Consider the following 22734-nt stretch of genomic DNA (forward strand, 5'->3'; position numbering starts at 1 on the left):
GCTTAATTATGTGTGAATCACTTCTACTTGTCTTTGTAGTCAGGCCATTTTGCTGAAGATAAAAAGTAATATCTAATTTGAAAAAATTCTCAAAAATATACTATGATATTGGGGAAACTTCAATTTGATCAATTTGAAAACACTACTGACATTGAAAAAATGGTAAATGAAGTTAAAACCAGACACTAACATCCACTATTACCATTTCTTCAGGAAATTTAACTGATATAAATGGATTCCTACAAGGAAACATAAAGAGCCTTACAAGCTACCCTACCCAACAACATGTGAGCTACTCACCAATTATGGACATGGAAGTCAAAGATAACAGTGGCCTAAAACAGAAACTAGTTTGTATGATTACATGGAGGAGTACAGTACAAGATCACATATCACCTCATTAAACAAAGAAAAATGGTGGAAGGAAAAGCAAGTGTAAAGAAAGTCTAGTGTAGGCTCAACTGAACAAAATCATTCTGAGGACATTTAACAATGAACTTGGAATCATAATAATTAGCATTTATAGAACACTTTAAGGTTTGCAAATCACTGTATGTGTGCAATTTCATTTGATTCTTATAATCACCCTATACTAAAACAGGTGCTATTTTTATTATCCAATTTTGCACAAGGAGGCTAGAGTAGGATCACATAGCTACTAAGTATCTTGCGACAAATTTGACATGGCATCTTTCAAATTCCAAGCCAAGCGCTCTACCCACTACACCACCTAGCTTACAGGAATAGGTCAATAAGCAGAAAAAAATTGATAAATATTGCTAAAGACTTTTATGACAAAGTTTTTCACCACCAATGGAATCACTCATTTAAAAATCGATATATAGGGGGGTGGAGCCAAGATGGGGGCTGGAGAGCAGGGACTAGCGTGACCTCCCTGCCGAGTCCCTCTGAAAACCTATAAAAAATGGCTCTGAACCAATTCTAGAACGGCAGAACCCACAAAACAGCAGAGGGAAGCAGGGCTCCAACCCAGGACAGCCTGGATGGTCTCTGGGTGAGGTCTATCCCACACGGAGCTCGGAGCTGGGAGTGGAGCACAGCAGAGCCCAGCTTGAGCGGCTCGGACCAACCAGACCAGGAGCCGGGCGGAGCGGACCCTAGCGCCCTGAATCAGTGACCTGCGGCAGTTACCAGACTTCTCAACCCACAAACACCAAAGACAGCTGAGAAGGTTAGTGGAAAAAGCTGCGGGAGTGGAAGGAGTTCACAGTTCGGCTACCAGCCCCGGAGGGGCAACGGAGGTGGGGCAGCTACAGCTGTTATTGCTTCTGGCCCCAGGCCCACCAGGTGGGAGGAATTAAGTGGCGGATCAGAGCAGGAGTGCACAGCCTGCTGAAGATCTAAGCCCAGTCCAGGTTGGGGGTTCTTGGGGAAGGAGCAGTGCTGGTGTGGCAGAGCTGGCACATCCCCCCCAAACGTGGAACATAGAACTCTTTAGTCTACAAGCAGTCATACCCCGCTGAAAAACTCAAGGGTCAAGTTAGTTGGTTGGGAATATGTCCAGGCAGCGAAAACGCACCCAGATTCAGTCTCAGACTTTGGATTCTTTCTTTGGTGACAAAGAAGACCAAAACATACAGACAGAAGAAGGCAACAAAGTCAAAGAGCCTACAACAAAAACCTCCAAGAAAAACATGAACTGGTCCCAGGCCATGGAAGAGCTCAAAAAGGATTTGGAAAAGCAAGTTAGAGAAGTAGAGGAAAAATTGGGAAGAGAAATGAGAAGGATGTGAGAAAACCATGAAAAACAAGCATTTTACATTATGACCAAGTGGGATTTATACCAGGAATGCAGGGCTAATTCAATATTAGGAAAACTATCAGCATTATTGACCATATCAATAACAAAACCAACAGAAACCATATGATTATCTTAATAGATGCAGAAAAAGCTTCTGATAAAATACAATACCCATTCCTATTAAAAACACTACAAAGCACTATTAAAAGCACTAGAAAGCACAGGAATAAATGGAGCTTTTCCTTAAAATGATAAGCAGTATCCATCTTAAACCATTAGCAAGCATTAGGTATAATGGGGTTAAGCTAGAATCCTTCCCAATGAGATCAGGAGTGAAGCAAGGATGCCCATTATCACCAATATTATTCAATAGTGCACTAGAAATATTAGCTATAGCAATAAGAGAAGAAATAGAAAGAATTAAAATAGGCAATGAGGAAACAAAACTATCACTCTTTGCATATACGATGATATACTTAGAGAATCCTAGGGCATCAGCTAAAAAAAGCTAAAATAATTAACAACTTTAGCTAAGTAGCATCATATAGAATAAACCCACATAAATCATCGGCATTTTTATATATTACCAAGTCCAACAGCAAGAAACAGAAAGAGAAATTCAATTTAAAATAATTGTAGACAATATAAAATACTTGGAGGCTACCTGCCAAGACAAACCCAGGAACTACATGAAGACAATTACAAAACACTTTTCACACAAATACAATCAGATCTAAACAACTGGAAAAATATAAATTGCTAATAGGTAGGCCAAGTCAATATAATAAAAATGACAATTCTACATAAATTAATATACTTATTCAGTGCCATACCAATCAAACTACTAAAAATTTATTTTATAGGGCTAGAAAAAAATAACAAAATTTATCTGGAAGATCAAAAGATCAAGAATATCAAGGACTTTAATGAAAAAAAATGTGAAGGTAGGTGCCATACTAGACGTCAAACTGTATTATAAAGGAGTAATCATCAAAACAATCTGGTACTGGCTAAAAAATAGAGTGCTGGTTCAGTGGAAGAGATTAGGTACACAATATACAGTAGTAAATGATCACAGTAGTCTAGCATTTGATAAACCTAAAGACCCCAACTTTTAGGACAAGAACTCAGCAGCTGACAAAAACTGCTGGGAAAACTGGAAAACAGTATGGCAAAAACTAGGTACAGACCAACAATATGTTACACCATATACCAAGATAAGGTCAAAATGGGTACATGTTTTAGATGTAAAGGGTAATACCATAAGAAAATTAGAGCAAAAAATAGTTTATCTCTCAGATATATGAATAACGGAAGCATTTATGAACAAACAAGAGATAGAGAGAGAGCATTACAAGATGTAAAATGATAATTTTGATTTTATTAAAAAGTTTCTGTGCAAACAAAAACCGATGTAACCAAGATTAGAAGAAAAACAGAAAGATAGGGGATTTTATTTTTGCAATATCTCTGACAAAGGGCTCATTTCTCAAATATATGGAGAACTGAGTCAAATTTGTAACAATACAAGTCATTCCCCAATTGATAATGGTCAAAAGAAGTGAATTGGCAGTTTTCAGATTAAGAAATCAACGCTATCAACAGTCATGTGAAAAAAATGTTCTAAATCACTACTGATTAAAGAAATGCAAATTAAAACAACTCTGAGGCACCACTCCATACCTATAAGATTGGCTAATATGATAGTAAAGGAAAAAGATAAATGTTGGAGGGTGTGTGGGAAAATTGGGACATTAACGCACTGCTGGTGGAGGTGTGAACTGATCCAATCATTCTGGAGAGAAACTTGGAATTATGCCCAAAGGGCAATCAAACTGTGCTTTACTTTTGATCCAGGAATACCACTACTAGGTCTATATCCCAAAGAGATTAAAAAAAAAAAAAGAAAAGGACCTATTTGTACAATAATATTTATAGAAACTCTTTTTTTGTAGTAGCAAACAATTGGAAATTGAGGGGATGTCCATCAATTGAGTAATGGCTGAAAAAGTTTTAGTATATGCTTGTAATGGAATACTATTCTGCTACAAGAAATGACAAGCAGGCTGAACTCAGAAAAACCTACAAAGACTTACATGAACTGATGCAAAGTGAAGCAAGCAGAACAGGAGGACATTGTACATAGGTATAGCAACATTGTGTGATGACTGATTAGGAATGATTTAGCTCTTCCATCCACATCCAGAGAAAGAACTAAAAGAATCTGAATACAGATCAAAGCACACTATATTTAAATTGAATTTGGGAGTGGGGGTGGAGGTTGAGTTGGTCTGTTTCTTCTTTCACAGCATGATTAATGTGGAAATATGTGTTGCATGACTGCACATGACATAAGTTGCTTACTCTCTCAAGGAAGGGGAAAGAGAGGAGGGAGAGAACTTGGAACTCAAAATTTTAAAAAATGAATGTTAAAAATTGTTTTTACATATAATTGGGAAAAATAAAATATTATTAAAATTTTTTAAAAACTACAAATGAGCATTTGCTTCAAATGAACAAACTGATACCTTTAAGGTCCTCTTCTCCTCTAATAAGATATCTATCATGCATATATCAAAACCCTAAAAGATCAATTGAAAGATAATAATGGACATAACTTTGCACAAAGATTTTCTGATCATTACTGCCAAGACCAAAAAACATGGGAGATGTCTTGACCAAGACATTTGACACTACCATGGATATGTCTAGTATATGGTGCAAATGAAAGCAACTTCCTTATAGATGGTAAGGTCTTGTAGCTGCTGTCTGTGGATCACATTATGCTGACTGCACCACGTACTAGAATATTGCAGATACTCCTAAATAAGATACAACTGCTGGCACCTAAGCATCTGCACTAGAAAAACCAATTGGATAAAGAACTCCTATTTTCTAGACTATGATATTTATACACTTAGATGGGCAAACTTTAGAGTTGATTTTTCAGTAAATAATGCCTGGAACAGATACTTTGCATAGATAATGAGTTAGTCCAGAAATGAAAAGGAGGAAAGCAGACTGGATTGCTCTCAGAGAATCACACTGTACTTGAAATAACTACAAGCCTCTTTTTCAAAGGCCCATGTTTTTAATGCCAATTTTGTTTTGATTATGCTATATCAGTTCAAGTTATGAAGTATTAGGATTTCCAAAGGGCAACAAAGAAATATATAGTAAATATGGGAAGACCGTAACATATTACCAACCAACAAGAACTAAAAAAGACAATGGGCTAGTAATGTGGCAAGAGCTGAGTGTTTCATTTTTGGTACCAGTTAAATGTAAAGAGAATTAGCGAAATCCCTCAGCACTGTGGGTAGACCCCTGTGGAAAATTTAAGGAAGAACACAGATAAGAAGCTCACAGGCTCAGGGGATATGGAGGTGTCCCAAACTACATCACTGGGGGAAGCATCCACATCAGTAATACCACAGAGCCATCAATGTACTTCAGGTTTGCAAAGTTCATCACATTAATTAATTCATCTGATCCTTAACAACCCTGCAAGGGGAAGGTACTATACATATCTTATCTCCATTTTAGAGATGAAACTAATGCTCAAAAGTTATGTGATTTCCCCAGACTCACAGTTTACTATTGGAGATGAAATTCAAACCCTGATCTTTTCCACTCCAAATCTATTTCTCTTTCCACTACAGCATACCCCCAACTACTTAGCTCCTTGACTCTCAATAGGTAGAGAGGTCACAGTCAGTGAGAGAAATAGCTACACTGACGAAATCAGAGGTCCTTGAATTATTGAAGTGAGGGAAACAGAATTTAAGGGGCCTATAAAACATTTTGAAATGGTTTGCTTTACAAGTACCCTGTAGTAAGTAGAGAATTAGGCTCCAGATCATAAGTACCAGATTTGGATGGTCACCAGTCTTTTAGCCAGTTCAGAAATGATTGGCAAAATGTACGTTAGAATGAGATTCTGGATTGTGGTGCTGTTTTCAATATTCCAGGACTCACTGAAGCAGAAGATCAGCAGTCATATCCTAATATGCCAGTAATTAACTTATTTTCAGATGAACTAATCTAGATTGCTTCAATAAAAAAACCTGACAAATACATAATTTACTTTTTAGTTTTTTAATATCAAACTGGAAGTAATATGCATAATGTGCTGATAAAACATTTTGAAACCTCTCAAGTATCAGGAAAAAATTTTTAAAGTAAAAATTATAAAATGTTGTAGTCTTTTCAAAGGTGCATATTTTAAGATATAAGTATTTTTGGTAAACATTTTAAGACACCCAAGAAGATGGCTGGAAGCAGAGTATGCTCAGCGAGAAGTAATGAAAAGATAGAAGCCACACAAACTGTCCTGAATGGCCTGACTCCTTTGGGCACTCTGAGTGCTGGTTTTCCAGGGGGGCTGGACCCAGCCCGATCTCAAAGGTCTTTCAACATGCCAGCTTTCTGAACATAAATACACCAAGGGAGAGGGATACCAGTCCAAACTTTAGGTAATGGGATGGCTGAAGCCAGTGGGATCTTAATGCTGGTCTGTCAGAACAGCAGTGAGGGATAGAACCAACCCCCACAGGTCACTGGGCAGAGACCCAGGGTGAGGCAGTATACACTTTGGAGCACTTGGAGTCACAGACAGACATGTCCAGCTCAAGGACTGAGTGCATGCTGGAGAACAGCGAGGGTGGGAGGAGTGGTGAGGAAAGTCCTGAGACTAGTATAATCTCCAACATCTGAGTAGAACCTGTCAACTAAAGTGTGGAATAGAATCAACTCCCAGTTGGAAATTGTGTAGATTAAAGGAGGCAAAGAAGGGCAGAAGGCAATATAATCATACAGCAACACCAAGAAAAGAGACCCTACAAATCATCACAACAGAGGTTGGTGCTGGGTCCCAGTCACCCCATCCAGGACTACCACAAGAACAGCAACAGCCAGAGAAGACAGGAAGAAACGGGGTCTTATTACCCTATAAAAAAGTATGGAAGAAGGAAAAACCTGACCCTAGCTCAAGTCCTAATCCAGAAACTAAGGCTGGAGATAGAAGAAAACAAGAAAAAAACAAACACAAAGATGAAAAATCATAGTTTAATAGAAACCTAAGAGGTTAATTCAGAAGAGAATTCTACAATAAAGTAAAAACAGAACTTCCAAAAAAACTGCTTGCCCTCTCCAAGAATAGGTGGAAGAAATGAGGAGAGAAGAAATTAGCGTACTTGAGAGGGAAAAAAAATGGAAGAATAAAAGTTGAAAAACTTTACCTAAGTAGTGAACTCCCTGAAAAACAGAATGGGTCAAAAAAACTTAACTCTATGAGAATGAACGAATAAAACAATGTCCTAAGTGCTTACTGTATGCAAAGCACTGAGCTAAATGCTGGGTATTCAAAATGCAGTAAGATTATCTCTGCTCTCACTTTTGAACTTGGGAGACAACACCAAAAGGAGGTTTCAGCTGCAGGAAAAACAGAAAAGCTCAGTAGCCAAGAAGATGGTAATGTTTCTTTACTGTCATTTTCATTAATAAAAGCCTATATCAGTTAATCACGTTGAATCTAGACTCAGACATTTACTAGTTATATGACCCAAAGAAAGTCACAGAGGTCTGCCTCAGTCTCCTCAACTGTAAAATGGAAATAATAATAACACCTCATTTCCAAGTTTGTTGTAAAGATCAAATGAGATAATATTTATAAAGTGCTTTACAAATCTTAAAACACAATAAAAAAATACTAGTTATTATGATTATCAAAACTAAACTAAACTGAACTAAAACACAAGTTGAGTTGAAATAAATTAAGAGTAAGACCCCTTAAACACTCAGAAAAAAAATGGATAATATATTTCAAAAAGAAACTGCCCAGATCAATTAGAACCAGACTACAAAGCGAAAACAGAAAGAACCGCTGTTAAACTTAGAAAAGAAATCTCAAATTGAAAACTTCAGCGATATTCATTGCTGGGTATGTGCTGAAGCCAACTCAAACCAGCACATGAGAGCCAATTGTTAAATTTTCAGTATGAACATTAACATTTTGAAAACTGGTAAAGTCATGGTTGTAATGTCTGTTTAATTGATTGGGTTCTGAAAAGCAATGGATCTCAAGAGCAAGCCTAAGTGACTTAGCCCTAAAACTCGAGCCTAACCAATCAAAAGATGCATGTACAATAACAAAAAGTCTTTCCTAACATTCTCAGAAAGATTAATCAGAACTGATCAGATTATTGGCTTCTCAGACACCCCAGAAAATAGAAAAGACAAGAAGAATTAAAAAAAAAATAAAGCAGCCAAGGACAACACTAATGAAGTAAGGAGGGATCATTAAAAAGAAAAAAAGGTGAAAGCAGAAATCCAAAAGAAGTGACAGTGGAAAAAGACACTTGATATATCATGGACTAACCTTACAACACTCAGTCTACAAGTTAATAAAAGGATTTTGTGGGAATAAATTACAAGATAGGAGGGCATGGAAAAATGGGGAGGGAAGGAAGAAGACAGAGGAGAATAAGTGACATATCCTATTCAAGTCAAAGATTAACAATGAAGGAAAAATAACTCCTCAGGACGGCAGCCACAGGAGAATGGATGAAGAGGCAAAGAGAGAAATCCAAACAGGGAGAAAGAAATGGGTAAACCTAGTTTCGAAAGTGGGAGAGGGTATCATTGATAATGCTCCTGCTGGTAAAAGATATTCTATAAAGGGAGTTTGGGAACTTAAGTATTACATGTTGAGATTTAGTGCTTAGAAAGACCACTCATTCTGCCTTAGGAGAAGGGGAATCAAATGCTCCTTAGGGCAACTGACATCCAGAAGAATTAGAGGACATGGACCTAGGGAAGGGATTTCCAGGCAAATGGGGGAAGAAAAAGGAATAGGCCAATTACAGACTACACAAATGGGGACAAAGATTCCTACCATGGGACAATATTTTGTCTGTTACCTGCAGGAAATGGCATTTCTAAAAGTCAGGCAAAACAGAAAAAAGGAGGCTAAGGGGCAAGATCTACAAGGCAATAACAAAAACTGCTTAAATGAGTGAACTCAAAAAAGATACCTTGAAAATGTTAATTCTGCAATAGTATAGACAAAAAAGGACTAAACAAGTACCAGGGCATGAATCAAATAATAAAAGTCTAAAATAGACAGAAAAGGAAGATAAATAATGAAGAAAATGTAGGAAAGAAATCTTTTCTAGATAAAGACAAAGGAAATTCAATATTAAAAAAAAACCTCAAAACAAAATGAATTAAAGGGAAAGAAAGGGGGATTCTACTTGATGATTAAATGAGTTAAAAAAAAAAGAAGAGAAGAGCTAAATAACTAAATAAAAGCAAGCAAGATAAAGAAATAAGTAAAATTCCAAAAAGGGGTGGAGGGTAGGTAAGGGAGTGAGATGAAGGTAGAGAACTGGTGGTAACAGGATCATCGTTTTTAAAAAATTAAGCTATAAAAGACATAGTTTTGTATTTACAGCAGCAAAGGAAGAAAAATATCACAACTTGGAAAAAACCTAATGTTAGAAACAAACGGAGGAAAGTATATACCTAACTTTCGTAACTTTAATTGTGAATTAACAATTGTTAATAATTGTGAATAAACAATCCAATAAAATGAAAAGGGATGACATATTGGATAAGAAAACAAAACCCCACAATCTGTTGCTTATAAGAAACACATTTAAACACATATACAGAATAAAAATGAGGGGCTAGACAAACAAATTTACTAGCATCAAGTGAATCCAAAAAAACCAAGTGTTTGAAATCATGTTATCAGACAAGGCAAAAACAAACATTTAAAACACAAAAAAGTGGACAGATAAGCAAACTACATTAGGCTAAAAGAAGCACAGGAAAAAACCCAAAATCAATATTAAACTGATATACTTGAAATGCTTTATCGTTTCTAAATTCATAAAAGAAATATTAACAGAACTACAAGAATAAATAGACTAATACAACAATGACAGGAAATTTTAATATCCTTCTCTCAGTTTTGGATAAGTCTAATAGGAAGAAAAACAAAAAGAAAAATATAGAACCAAACAAAGGTGTCCATCTTCCCACTGGTTCTCTCTTACCTTTCACTCCTCCACCCCAAATTTGTTTCTTTTTTCCCTGGTTTTGGAGTTTTGTTTACTAGTTCCTTTTTCTTTCTCAATTTTATCTGCCTAATTGGTTCTCTATTTTTTTTAACTCTCATTTAAATTAGTGCTACAAGGTTTCTAGCTTCTAATACCTGCAAAAGAATATTTGTATTTCCTAGAACCACATGAAACTTTTACAAAAACTGACCATGTATTAAGACATAGAGATATTATAAACAAAAGTCCAAAGGCAGAAATAGTAAATGCATCCTTTATAGATGAAAATGCAATAAAAATAGTAATTGGTTCAGGGGACCACAAACAAAAGATATAGACCCAAATGGATAATTACAATTAAATTCTAAATAAAGAGTAGATGAAAGAGCAAATCATAGAAGCAATTAATAATTACATAAAAGAAAGTAGTAATGATGAAAACAACATACCAAGATTTCTGGGAAGCAGTCTTCAAGAAAAACATATCCCTATAAAACAAACATTGAAATAACAAAGGTTAATAAACTGAAAATAAACTTTTAAAAATTTTAAAAAAATAAACAAACCTAAAATAAGCATAAAAGAAGATAACAAATCTAAATAGATTTTTAAAAGTCATGTTAACTGTAAATAAAACTAAAAGCTGGTTCTTTGAAAAGTCTAATAAAATGGATAAGTCTTTAGCCATTCTGATTTGAAAAGAGGAGGGCAGAAAATCAAATGAATAAAATAGCAAATGAGGACGATGAAATCATAACAAAACTAGAATTTTTTAAAAATCATAATGTACTATGTAGTTATATGCTAACAAAATTGAGAATACTAAAGAAATAGAGGAATATCTTCAAAAAATATAAAAATCCAAAGTGACAGAAGATCAAATGGAGATCTTAAATAACCCAGGCTCAAAAAAGAAAAAAGAACTAAGTGTACAGAAAATACAAAAGGAAAAAACTCTTAGTCCTGATGCATTTATAAGAAAATTCTATCAAACTTTTAAAGAACAATTAGCATATATACTTTATAAATTATTCTCAGAAATCGAGAAAGTACCTTACTACAATCAGAATTTATCAGACTATATATACATATATATGAAATGTGCGTATACATGTACACATAATGTGTATGTATATACATATATAAAACATATACATACACACACATATGGATACATACACACATCCCCCTAATACTTCAACCAGTAAAGAATACAACACGGAAGGAAAAACATAGACTGTTATTATTAATGAGTACAAATTTAAAAATTTTAAACAAAATCCTGCCAGACTACAGTGATTTATTCAAGAACACATCGTGATCAAGTTGGATTCATACCAGGTATGGAAGGATGGTTTGACCTTAAGAAAGCAATCAGCATAACTGATCATATTAAAAACAGAAACATCCAAATCCACATGATTATCTCAATAGGCACAAAAAAGGCTTTGGCAAAGTATAACACTCATTTATGCTAACAACAAACAAAAAGACCAACCCAAAAAGTATAAGCGTAGAGGGACCTTTTTTAATATCACAAAAATTATCCATCTTAAAGTCAAAAGGAAGCATCATATGCAAAGGAGATATACTAGAACTACTAATAAATACAGGAGTAAAGCAAAAATGCTCATTCTCCTCACTATTATTTGACATCATTTTGGAAATGCTAACAACAGTAATAAGAAGAGAAAGAAATTAAAATTAGAAACATAGGTTAAAAGTAGAAAAAAAAACCCTAACCCTATCTGCTAATAATGATGTTATATTTGGAAAATCCTAGGAAAACAGTGAAGCAGTAGCTTCAGCAAAGTTGTAGGCTATAATAGACACCCTCAAAAATCAACTGCATTTCTATACAATCATAAAGATATCCAAGGAGCAATAATAGAAAGGGAAACCACATTCTAAATAACTAAAAAATGCATAACATATATGGGGATAAAAAAGTTAGATAACCAATAACCATTCACTGACAGATTTAAATATGAACAAAAAGTTATCAAGAGAACTGAAAATGATTAACAACCATATGAAATGCTCCAAATCATTAACAGGAGATCTACAAACCAAAATAATCCTGAGGTTTTACCTCACATCAAATCAGCAAAGACGACAAAAGATGGAAAGTCAATATTGGAGAGGCTGTGCAAAAATATTCACACTAGTGCAATGTTGGCAGAGCAGTGAATCAACACAACCATTCTGAAAAGCAATTTGGATTTATGTGAATAAAGTAAATAAAACCCAAAGATTCTACCACTAAATTTATATCCCAAGGAAGTCATTGATAAAATGAACGTCTCCAAAAACACCAAAATATTTGCTGCAAAACTTTTTGTGGTATCAAAGAAATGGAAACAAAGTAGGTATCCATTACTGGGTAATGGCTAAACAAACTGTAGTACATGTAATTACAATGTAATTTTGTTGTGTTGTAAGAAATGCCAAATATGATCAATATAGCAGTGTGGAATAACTTCCATGAACTGACGCAGAAAGAGCAAGAAAAACCAAAAGAACAATATAAACAATGACTAAATAATGTAAATGGAAAGAACCACAAAGCAATTAAAACTGAACACTGCAGAATTGCAAAGAAGAATGTACAGCCCAGAAGAAGAGATCTGAAAAGACAACCCCTTCAATTCCTTTACAGAGGTAAGATGTCCAGGAATGAAGATCATTGTACATATTTTCAGACTTCTTGAAAGACTAATTGGTTTTATTTATTTTCTGTTCTTTTTGTTTAAAAAATTTTTTTACATGGATGGCTTTCTGGGAAGGGGAAGTAAAGAGATGCTGAGATTAAGTGATAGAAAAACAATTCTCCATAAAAATGTATCTTTTTAAAGTGTCCAGCAATCATATCTGTCAGTCCTTGTAGAACCTGACTCTCTTAATTTCTCAGGCCAGATGACTTGAGCTCATTAAGGACAGCTAGGTCCTTTTTTCTTATTTTTAATTATCTTTTTGCTTGTCTTGGCTATCACTTCCTTGTGGTCATTCTTGCTTGATCATTTTTGTATAAAGGTCATTCGCCTTTGCAAAGAAAATAGAAATGTTCTCTGTTGTCAATCATCTGTCTCCTCTGACCTTCTCCCAAATACTTTCCATGATGTTTCTCAATTACAGTTCCTGAATTTCTTCACACAAGAATACCTCCTTAATCTACAATGCTGCCCCATCCCACAAATGCCTTTACCTATCCAGTGTCTTGAATAAAGTACATACACATGGAGAGTCATGGATTTCACCCCATGTGATAAATATAAGGTCAAACATCCCTCATTGTATTAGGACTTCTAGTTCATCTTTCCTGTTGCTTAATCTTTGGGTATTTATTGACATTTGGAACCATGTTTTTACTACCAGTTGTTTTCTTGGATTTTAACTGTGAATTTCTAAGTGTCTAAGCTGCTTGTTTTCCTTCTTTGTGACTACTCTCTTTCATATTTAATGGAGGAATTACATACAGGCTATCTTCTATCTCTCCCCATCCTTTCTGGCTTAAAGTCCTTTTGATTAGATTCCCAAGACAGATGGCAAACATACTCTTTTAAGAGCTTCTTTAACAATTCAACTCAATTCAACAAATTGCAAAGCTATTTATCCTTTACCTTGTAGTAATCATCATGATTGAATCCCTGGGGACATTCCATCAATTACTACAATAGCTTAGGTAAAAAAGTGGTTTGTGTCTTTTTTTTTTTTTTTTACAAACTTGGCTTTTAAAAAATCATCTTCACAAGATGGGGGAAAATATGGCCAAGGAATAGTTTTTGTGGACTTAAAAAATATGAGTCTTGAAAAGCCAGTAGTTCTCAAAAAGTCTGATATCCAAGATATTTGATGAATTAAGTTATACATATATATGTATATATGTATAATACCAAGTGTCATTCCTCAATTTCAAAAGAACTGCAAACTATAAATGAGCATCTGAAAATATGTTCCAAATCACTAAGAGAAATGCAAATTAAAACAAGTAAGTATTTACCTCACACTTTGCCAATTGGTAAGGATGACAAATGTTGAAGTGGCTGTGGGAAGAGAGTGCAGGAATATCTTGGTGAAGTTGTGAACTATTCAAACCATTCTTGATGTCAATCTGTAATTATGCAAGGAAAGTTGTTGGCCATCTAAACACTTTGGTCCCAAAAGTGAACTACTGGGCACTGACTGCAAGTAAGCCAAAGACAGAAACTGAGCTGCCTTATAGTGATAACTACTACTAGGCATTACCCCAAGAGATAAAAGGGAGTAGAAAAGAACCTCTATTTATGAAAAGAACAAAAGTACTCACAGCAGCTGTATTTGTGATGGCAAAGAATTAGAAACTAGGGGGGTGCCCACCAATTAGGGAATGGGTGAACAAATTATGGTATATGAATATAATTGAATATTATTGTGGTATAAGAAATGATAAAACTGACAGTTTCAAAGAAATCTGGGAAGAACTTAGGAACTGATGCAGAGTGAATAGAAAAGAACCAGGACAATTTATACAATAACAACATGGCAAACAAAAACAACTTTGAAAGTCTAAAGAACTCTGATCAATGACCTGACCAACCCTGATTCCAGAAGATAGATGATGAAGCACACTGCCCAACTAGACTTGAGATAATGAACTCAAGGTACAGAATGAGATACACTTTTACAGATACAGCCAGTAGGTAAATTTGTTTTGCTTGACTATGCCTATTTGTTATAAGGGTTTGGTTTGTTTGTTTTTTTTTTAAATTTGGGAGAACAGAGTAGTAAAAAGGCAAGAGGAGATAAGGGTATGGTGCTTCACTCAAAAAGAATAGGCCAGAAGGAATCACAGGATACATTAGCTTCAGAAGTTCCATGTTTAACAGTATATATTTTAAAAGAAAAGCAAACTATATAAGTGGTTCATAGTTTCATGTATAATTCTCCTCTTCTGCTCTACAATGTATATGGAAATGTTTATTTTATTTGGTGCTTGTTAAAACTCAGAATTTTTTAAAAATTATATTAAAAGAGAAAAAAGGCAAAAGCTCACTGGAAGAGAACTAAATTTAGCTCATTGCACTGCAGCACCATCTATAACTTGGGAGAAGTGAAACTTCTCAAAAATGATTTTTAGAGCATTCTATTCAGTGATGAACTGGTTGGGCTTGTTTGTATTGCCCAGAGAATTATCATCCTTTGAGCTCTATTTTGCTATACCAAAAAAACTAGGAGCTGATTAAAATCCAATTGAGTGAAGAGTAGTTTCTTTGTAGCACTCCAGTTTATGGAACTGCTTATCATCACAATAACTTAGCAGTTCCTCAGGACCTTAACGGTGTGAGTTAAAAGGGTTTTTCACTGCTTCATCAATTCTAGAGTAGAAGACAGGTGGTTTTGCTCAGCAGGAGAGCAATGGGGATCAGAAGAGAACCTTTTAGTAGAAACTGTTCTGAAGGGAAGAGGCCTACAATTCAGAGTTGTGAACTGCCTTAGAACATGTCTACTTCACTTTGTGCCTCTCTGCTAGGTTTCTTTAAGTAAGTGCTCACTTTCTCCCAAGGATGCTGTGTACATTGCTGAGAAAGGGTGACACAAGTTTATGTGTGGCCTGTGATGTATTAATTACTCATTTACTTATCTTATATGGGTGTGGTTTTGTACATATGTATGTGTTTATATTATATATGTATTAACCAACTGTGATGTGTTCATTTTCTCATTTGCTTTATACTGAATAATTGTGATATTATTGATTTTGCCTTGTTCAGAAAATGTTTTAAGGATGTTTACTTTTTAAAGCCTAGAAAGGTAACATAGTGAGAAGATACTTTCTACTTCCAATGGATCATGTGGGAGTTCAGGAGAAAGGAGGAGGGACATGTTTTTGGCCATGCATAACTAATCAATGAGGGGCCCCTGATTGCTGAGCAGGAAGACCTGATGACTCAGGGCACTTCATAGTAGAGTAAAAGAAGAAGCAGTTTCCATTGGTACCCTCGAGGCTTCAGCACTCTGGGAAGCAAGATGTGGAAGCAGAGTATACAAATGAAGGCTTTGGCCTTGGCAGGAGGGTAACTTACTCTTTCAAGACTGGAGTACCGGAGGACAGAGTAAGGGATAATATTGAGGTAATCTGAAATACAGAATTGAGGAAAAGAGCTTCTCAATAAAAGGCCTAAATTTTTTCAATAAAGTACGAGTTGAGGCCTCTGCTGGGACAGGGATGGCTTAAGTGTCTTAAGGAGAAAAGATCTGCATCAGAAACTGAGGGTAGTAGTATAAAGACTCAATCAGGGAAAGGTAAAACTATTGGCATGTAATGGGCAGGTTGAGATTACATAACAGATTTGAATTGGACCTGGTCAGCACTGTTAATTGAGTTCCTCCATAGGCATTCAGCGGAATAGGTGGGTAAATTGCAAATGGTAAAATTAATCCAGGTTTGAGGTTTGAAAAAGGATGAGTAGACAGCATTACATAGGTAGCTATGGAGAAGACACTGGTTTATCCTTCACTCTTGACCTCAACTAGTCCATCTTCTTTTCTGGTAGTGTACCTCTTCGCTATCTTTTAAACCATTTTTGGTACACAATTCTTCCTTCGTAACATTCTACAGGTCTCCCCATTCCAATCTATCTTCCACTAAGTTGCAAAAGTCAATTTTATTAAAGCCCAAGTCTAATCATATGATCCCTCATCCAATAAACTCCAGTGGTTTTCTATTACATCCAGATCAAACATGAAGTCTTCTGTTATGCATTTAAAGTCTTTTACAATCTGGCCTCTCCTACCTTTCTAACCTTACACTTTATTCCTCTGATATACTCTATGACCTAGCTATACTGGGCTATTTGACATTCCTTGTGATGAAATCCTAATAAAGCTACCCCCAGCCCCAATATTTTAACTTCTTCATGGGCCCCACTGAACAGCAGGCATGCCCTGATTTGACCACACAATCTGACCTTAACCACATCACAGGCCCCCAAACTCAATCATAGGCAGACCCAATGCCCCTAGCTAGCCACTGCCCCCAGACTCAATCCTCTAGCTAGCCTCTGCCCCTAGATCTAATGCACATTATTTCCCACAGGAACAGGTGTGTCCATGCACTCAAACACAACCACATCAACCATCTTGACCAGACAGAACCACAATAGCTAGCCAAAGAGAAAGCAGTACCACCAGGATGTAGAACAGGATGCTTGACCACCAAACCATAGAGGGGGCCCTCCTTAAGATGGTACCTTCACAGTAATAGTAAAGAACTGACCTAGAACAAACTTAGGACATAAAGAGGCTTATAATATCATTATCATACATACATGCTTCCCCCCGCCCCCGTGGGTTTTTCTGTGGAGGCTGGGATCCCACCCCATTATTTAATCCCTTAATAAACCCCTTCTGCCTTTCTAATATTAATCATTTCTTATATTCTCTGTAAATTGTGATTGTGTAATCAGCATCATATACTCTATAAAATTGTCTGTCTTGCCTTACTGAAACTGCTAATTCCTCTAAGGAACTTAGCCATTCACCAGAGCATGAAACCTCAAAACCATTATAAATCTCTCTAGCTGGCTTGGAGTCAGACTGAGTCTTTAAAATTCTTTAGAGACATCCCGCCATAACACAACCTGACCTCATCATTTACACACAGCAATCTCTTTCCCCAGGTCTGGAATGCTCAGCCTCATTTCCACCTACTGGCTTCTTGACTTTCTTCAAAATTCAGCTCAAATCTCACCTTCTGCAGGAGGTCTTTCTATCTCTGGCCCTCCCCCCTCTTATTGCTTGCCCTCTGAGATTACTTTTGTTAAGGGGTACCCTGAATGACACATTTTCCAGAAACATTGGACCCAGAGAGTCCCTGCAAGAGACCCTGAAAATGTCAAGGATGAAGTCCCACCCTTCCCAGTTGATGATAATTCTTAATTTGATGTTTGCACCCCAAGCTGGACTCCCTACATGTCTTCAAGAGTCAAGGTAGGTGCCAATCAGTCTGCCCTAGACTGAGAAAGTGCTTGTGTGGCCTGGAACCTTGTAGATAAGCAGACCATCCTATCTTCATGGTCTAGCAGTTCCTAAGGGAAAAGAATGTGGCTTTTGCTATTACCTTACTCCTTCCCTTGGAAGGGGTCGAGTCTTCCCATCCCTACTTTGCCTTTCCTCCACCCAGCTCACTCTCATTTAAGAGATTTCTGTTTCTTCCTCCTTCCTTTGTGGTAGTCTCACAAATATGCAAGGCTCTGTTTGGATTGTTGTATTGGGAATCAAGATGGGCTCTTAGCACTTATTCAACCAAGTGCCCTTGAAGCGATTGGCTTTTGTTTCCTTGATTAAATTAGGAGTCCTTGATGACCCCCTTGCCTCAAGGGAAAGCCTGGTTTACATGGGGTTGAATGATGTTTGTGACAGCAGAGGCTTTTAGACCATGTGGGTTTAAGTTGCATTTTTGTGCCACTTTTAGGTCATGTGGGTGAGTCGCATGTGTGACTTACCTTTGACCCTGATATAAACACTGAGGTTGGCTTTCTCTTTTGGAGCTCTGAGCCATAGCAGGAGTGGTGTGTGACTCTAGGCCAGCCGTTGTTATAAGCTCCCCAGCTTTGATGTTGATGCTTCTCTGGTAACTGTATATTGTGATTTTGTCAGACACAAATCTGTCTGTTGATTCATGTTTATTTGCTCTGAAGCTCAAGGGTGCTGGCTTTTCCCTCTGAGCTGAGTGAATGATATTTGTATGCTGGATTGTAAGATTGTTAACCCCTTAACATTGCTTTCCTTAGTAAAGCAGATCAAAAGAATCTGTGCTTGCAGCATTCTTGTTGGCTTGTGTTGGTTTTTCACCCCCACAGCAGCTGCTAGTCTAATTATTGCAACAATTGTAAACTCTACACCTGCATTAGGGTTCCACATGCATGTTCATTTCTCTTCTAATAAATCTGCTACAAAGCATGTCTCATGGACTTGTGATAGTTTTTTGGTTAACACCTTTAATGTATACTGCATATATCTTGTATTTACAGTTATTTGTACACAGCCTTTAGTTACCTCCAAGTGCACCCATTTTTAGCCTCCAAAAACCCTCATTTGATCTATCCATCCTCACTAATTCTCTCATTTGTGGCTAAATTTAGGCTATCTATAAAAAGTGCCTCCACTTACTTTCCCTCTCACTCTTTTCCACAATCTGACTTCCAAACTCATTGTTCAACCAAAACTGCTCTCTCCAAAATTACTATTTATAAATTGCCAAATCTAAAAGCCTTTTCTCAGTCCTCACCCTTAGTGACCTCTGTGCAGCCTTTGACACTGTTGACTGCCCTCTCTTCCTAGATACTCTCAATAAATAAACATACCAACTATGTGCCAGGTAGTGTACTTAGGATACAAATACAAAAACCGCAGTTCCTACCCTCAAGGAGCTTACAGTCTAATGGGAGGAAACAACACATATATGGAAGCCAAAAAGCTGCAGGGCAGGAGGTACCATGGGAGGGGTAAAGAGGGAGAGGAATGGTAAATCAGAGAAGTCCCAAAATTGTGCAGCCAATATTTGAAATGAAATGTTCTAAACTGTGTTCTCTCTTTGAATGGAGGTTTGGCTATTCATGGCTCCACCCTCCAATCAGAGGGAGAGAGGGTCATGATACGGGAGATGAGGTGGAGTACCAAGGTGGATGGGAACTGTCTTCTCTAGGTTTTGTGATACCATTCTTACCCTATCTCCAACCCATCTACAACTTCTCCAGCTTCTTTTCAGGATCTTTATCCAGGCCACACCTGTGAAGTCCAGATCAGGGCCACTAATAGTAGCAATCCTCCAGGGCTCTGCCCTGGGCCTTCTTCCCTTCCTCCTCAATACTATTACATGGTGATCTCATCAACCCCTTTGGATTAAATTATCTCTATGCAGATGTTTCTCTATCAAATCTCCAATTATCTATTAGATATCTCTAACTGGAGTGCCATAGACATCTTTAACTCAACATGTCCAAAACAGAACTCATTATCTTCCTCACTCCTCCAAAACACTTCCCATACCCCAACTTCACTTTCAGTACTAGGGGTACCACCATCCTCCTAGGCAACCTAGTTGTAACTTCTCACTGTCTCATCCTCATATTTAATCTGTTGCTACTTTCGCAGCTCTGTTTACAACCCCTTCTCTCTTGAAATTACACCATACTGCTGCTGGTCCTCATCAGCTCACACCTGGACTACTGAAAGAGCCTGCTGAATGGTTTCCCTGCCTTAAGTCTGTCCCTCCTCCTGTCTGTCCATCTATCCATCCTACCCCCAGCTATTTTCCCAAAGAGCAAATCTGTCAGGACACACTACCCCGCCCCCCCCAATCAATCAACTCCAGGAGCTCCATAGTATGTCTAGGATCAAATATAAAATCCTCTAGTATTCAAAGACCTTTATAATTTGCATCCTCTCCTCTCCCCCCTACTTTTACATCCTTGTTACACCTTACTTAACCCTGAATACTCTGTGATCTAGTGAGACGGGCCTCCTTGAAGTGCCCAGCACACTCCCATCTCCCAACTCTGGGTATTTTCAAATGGCTTTTCCCCATGCCTGGAATTCTCTCCCTCTTTAATTCCTGGTTTCCCTGAAGTCACAACTAAAAATTCACCTTCTATAAGTAACCTTTTCCAGTCCCCCATAATGCTTATCACTCCCTTCTTTTGATAATTTCCAATGTATCCTATCCTATTTATCTTGCTCATAGTGGTTTGTGTGCTGTCTTCCCCCATTTGATTACGAATTCTTTAAAGGACTCTCTTGCCTTTCTCTGTAATCTCAGCACATAGCACAGGGCCTGGCACATAACAGGCGCTTAATGTTTATTGAATGCGTAGACGAACCATCCCTGAAGCACTGAAGAAGGGGACAAGAAAGAAGGAAGAATAACCTCTACTGGAATAGGTTTCAAAGTGAGCAGTCATGGGAAAAGCAAAGTCAACAATATTTAAACAAAAGCTAGAGGAAATCTATTCACAGTAAAATGGGTGTCAGAAAGGGCTCAGTAAAACAGGCTTACGGAAAGGTCAAGGCAACAAATGTAAATAAACAATGTAAATAGATTGTATAGAATTGTTTGCTTGTTATATATAGCCCATTAGATGGTTAGTTCTTTGAGGGCAGGAACTTTTACCTCTTTTTGTATGTGTCCCCAGGTCTTAAAACTTATCAATTATGTTTAAATCCATTGCATTGGGTAGATCTTATATGAAGGAATTATAGGATGACATGGATAAGAATTAGACAGAAGCATAAATGAGTTGTAATCTGCAATAACTGAAAGTGTACCATATGAGATCACAAACTCAAAGTATGTCTGAAATCAAAGGATACTAAGTCTCATTTCAAAATACAGGATGGAACTGTTATAACTTAGTTAATGGGTTTTGTTCAGCAGAAGACTTGGAACTTTACAACACAAGCAAACCCTTTTATCTTTATTACCTTCCTAATAGCTCTGCTCCCCTAGAAATTCATCCTTCACAAAGCTGCCAAAATAATCTTCTTATAACACAAGTCTGACCATTTCACTCACCTTCTCAAAAATCTTCAGATTTACCATTGCTTCTGGAATACAATACAAATTTCTTAGCCTGACATTCATTTTCTGTTGTTTTTAAAATTCTCGCACAGCAAAATAACATTAAAACTACAGGTTATGTACAGAATTAAATGTCCATTTTTAGTTTTTGCCATGAAGCTTTTTGGTTTTAATTCCATAGTTCCTGTCAAGAAACTCAGCAGAATCTTGGAAGGTGCTACTTCATCTTGAGCTTTAAGAATCAATCCCTGTTTTCCTTCAAGGTTGAGCTCAGTTGCTACCTCCTTGGTAAAGGTTTCCAGGATTCACTTATTAATGCTCTCCTTTCTCAAATTGCTTTTTAATTACATGTCTATTTTAAAAGGTTTTTCCTACTGGACAAATAATGAAAGATCAATTTTATATATTCCTATGATACCGAGGCTTAATAGACAGAGAACTAACCTCAAAGGAAGGGAAGACCTGGGTTCAAGTCCCTCCTCTGGCACCTTACATGTCAGATGTGTCATTTTACTTCTCCGTGCTCTAGGAAGAGAGCAGTGGCTCTGCCTTTGTAGAAGGCATTTCCTCAGGGAAAGAGTTCCTGGTAACAATGAAATCACAGATCTTGTCCCTATCCCTAGGATTTCAGTATTGCATTAATACATATGTATCATTTGTTTCTTCACCTAAACTGAAAGTTGGGGGATCCCATTAGTTCCAGCAATCAAACAAAATTTAAACAGCTAAAACCCAAACAAAGCCTAGACTAGAGCAGGAAGACTCTCTCGTTTGTTTTTTTTTTTTTAAAGAAATATATATGTAAGAAAAGCTTGTTAAGAGTAATATCTATATTTCAGGGCAAACACAAGCTCTAAAGTTATCAAAACAGCAGTGATCACCAGTTTATATACTGGAATGTTCTGAATTGATCCCCTCTCCATCAATGTTATAGCAGGTTTTAATCACAAATTTTAATTCAGTATACTTTTTGTATTTCGCATAAGTTCACATGTATTGGTCTTTTATGCTATATTGTATCACATGTGTGATGGTCCCTCCTAAGTCTGAAGGGTGAATAGTGTTTTTAGTTTTTTGACATCATTTGTATAGCCTCTCAAATAACAAGCATAGTGCTGTAGGCACTTGCTGCTGTTTGTCTGTTCTCAAAGAGGATCGGTACATCAGGAAGGTGATGCCACGGACATGCAAGTGAATTGGATTTGTGAGGGAGGGCTATGGAAAGTCACCAGCTTCACTTTCACCTCTGCAGTCATCTGGGTCCAGCGGCTAGATACAGATCTAGGCAACTGGAAATGGCCCAGGATGCAATGGGATCCTTGGCCTTTTCAAGCTGAGATCCTTAACAGGTC

At 36.9% G+C, this 22734-nt stretch overlaps 1 protein-coding gene across 6 annotated transcripts in view; it reads right to left on the reverse strand.

Moving 5' to 3' along the window:
- The window catches only part of IMMP1L (inner mitochondrial membrane peptidase subunit 1), a 108355-nt gene that overhangs the window by 83938 nt on the left and 1683 nt on the right, over positions 1-22734 (reverse strand). For 3 of the 6 annotated variants that reach the window (XM_036762980.1, XM_036762974.1, XM_036762976.1), the window contains exon 2: positions 10275-10313. The gene's annotated coding sequence lies outside the window, so the exon portion shown is untranslated. Of the gene's footprint in view, positions 1-10274; positions 10314-13825; positions 13937-22734 lie in introns of those variants that run through there. The other 3 variants (XM_036762977.1, XM_036762975.1, XM_036762981.1) reach the window with 2 other exon arrangements.

Source organism: Trichosurus vulpecula, chromosome 6, assembly GCF_011100635.1.
Source record: "Trichosurus vulpecula isolate mTriVul1 chromosome 6, mTriVul1.pri, whole genome shotgun sequence".
NCBI classification, from domain to species: Eukaryota; Metazoa; Chordata; class Mammalia; order Diprotodontia; family Phalangeridae; genus Trichosurus; species Trichosurus vulpecula.